Raw genomic sequence first — 2,492 nt, 5'->3', positions numbered from 1 at the left:
CAAACACAACCCATGCTTAGTTGTTAATAAAACTAAGGACAATGATGCTAGTTGGTTATGGCACCGTAAGTTAGGTCATGCAAGCATGGACACAATATCTAAACTAGTTAAAAGAGATTCCGTGATAGGTTTGCCAAAACTAAAGTTTGAAAAGAATAAAATTTGTGAAGCTTGTCAGTATGGCAAACAATCTAGGAATTCTTTTAAATCTATAAATTGTGTCTCTACCTCTAGACCTCTAGAACTACTACACATGGACCTATTCGGACCAACTAGAACCACTAGTCTGTTGGGAACCCGCCCATGCCGCTGATATTTCAAAAATTTTTCAGATGGCAGCGGAATCGGCATGCACGGGTTCGACGTTCATCGCATGAACGTTGTTTCGAGACCTTTCGTAATTAGGTAAGAATTAAAACTTTTAAAACTATTAGGAAGATCAAATCTTCACCTTGCGCGGGTAGATGATCACTGCAAATCTGAATTCGTGGTTTTGGAAGAGGGTTCGCTTGAAGCCGTTCAAACGTCCGGCCTCTACGGGTATCCACACGAAGCAGGATCCGATCCAAGCTCTCTATCTCACCGGGGTGCTAGCTCCCTTGCAGAGATAGCTTTGATGGCTGATGTCCTCTCTTTCAATCAACTCTTGATTGCACTTGAGAGGAGGAAGAAGAAGGATGAAGAAGAGGAAGAAGATTAAATCCCTTCGCAGCCTTCTTCTCTTCACATGCGCTGAAGCCAAGGAAGAAGACCAAGAGGAGGGAGACGCCTCCTCTTCTTTTCCCTTTGCTGATGGCGGCTGAACCAAGGGAGGAGAGGGAGAGGGTGGCCACGGCTTGGAGAGGGAGAGCTCTACTCTAGGGCGCCGGCTTCATGCCTCCTTATAAAGCCATCTAGGGCTCCTACAATCTAGGAGCCCTAGACATATTTCCTAAGAGGGAAGGGGAGGCGCCGGCCCCTCTCTTCATGCCGCACACAAGGAGAGGAGGAGGGGCGTGATCCCTCCTTCTTGTGATGCCCTAATCCTCTTCCAAAGAGGATTGGGTGCCTCTCTTATGGTTAAGTCCTAATCTAATTAGGATTGACCATATTGGGTTCAATCTATGCTAGTCCTAATCCAATTAGGACTTGAATGAACCATGACTCAATTGAACTCTTCAATCCTAATCCAATTAGGAGTCATGTTGATTCATTAGATTATTAATTAATTTAGACTTGAGGAATCCTAATCTAATTAGGATGTATTTAATTTTAGTCCTAATCCAATTAGGACTCTATTTGAATCCGAAGTCCTAGTCCAATTAGGATTTCTAGGAATCCTACTCCAAGTAGGAATCCAATTTTAATTCAAAGTTCCTAATCTCATTAGAATTATAGGAATCCTATTCCAAGTAGGAATCCCAGTCCTACTCCAACTAGGATTCCCAGTCCTAATCCAATTAGGACTCTAGGTATCCTACCAGAAGTAGTATTCTTGTTTCAAGTCCAATTAATTAATTCCCTTTCCTTCTTCACCTTCTTATCAATCGAATTGATTACTCGTGATTCATAATCACTTTTCAACCATCGGATCGGTCAATACTTCTAGTGTGTGTGACCCCATAGGTTCTATTCTGACTGGTAGTGAGATATATTATGATCTCTATCACAATATCATTGAAAACTCCTTTCAATGGGTTGGAACGATTCCAACTCAACTCATTAGGGTTTATCGATCATCGAGATAATCCTTGTGAGTCCCACCATCCACCAGTGACACCTAGCAGCATGTAGTGGCTACCCAGCAGAATGGAATGATGAACCTCTAGGTGCAGTTAACATGTGATACAGTCCTACTATCGTGGATTCCTACAGGACGGAGGTCATGGACAACTCGTCAAACCCCATCGTCTGTCATATGTCAAGATTTATTCGACTTGAGTTCGATAGTGGAAAACTTTTTTTCCACTTTATATTACTGCCCTGGCCAAGGTCTTAGAACTCAGTCTAACAAATCACATAGGATCACTCCTCTTCTATCAAGGTCGATAGATTCCTTATAGGTGCATACCCTACTCCTACAGTGAACCTACTGCAGCCAATCTACACTGCATGGACCCATATGGCTAGAGACCATGTATGTGTGCCGTCAAACTACAATAACCTCACTGTGAGTAGCCGAAGCACCGCAGGTCAAAGGACCAGTCATACTACTGCAACATCAAGCAAGTCACTGACGAGTGGATAGACATCCAAGTGACTTCTTGTCTTGGTCACGCTCAGTACCCTTGTTCTCTAACAAGCACCTGCACTATCATTTCAGTGTCCCTACACTGTGGACTCAAGTCTCGTCCATCCAGAAGGAAAGTGATCTGTGCACTGATCGGATCGATCACCGTCCTCGTGATGATCCATTGATCAGGAGCATTTAGAAATTAATCACCAATGATACATGGCTCAAATTCTCAACTCTTGAGAATATGTATCATCATCTTATTAATTTCTTGGACGAT

Source organism: Phoenix dactylifera, unplaced genomic scaffold (assembly GCF_009389715.1).
Source record: "Phoenix dactylifera cultivar Barhee BC4 unplaced genomic scaffold, palm_55x_up_171113_PBpolish2nd_filt_p 000340F, whole genome shotgun sequence".
Lineage (NCBI taxonomy): Eukaryota > Viridiplantae > Streptophyta > Magnoliopsida > Arecales > Arecaceae > Phoenix > Phoenix dactylifera.
This window is presented reverse-complemented; position numbering follows the sequence as displayed.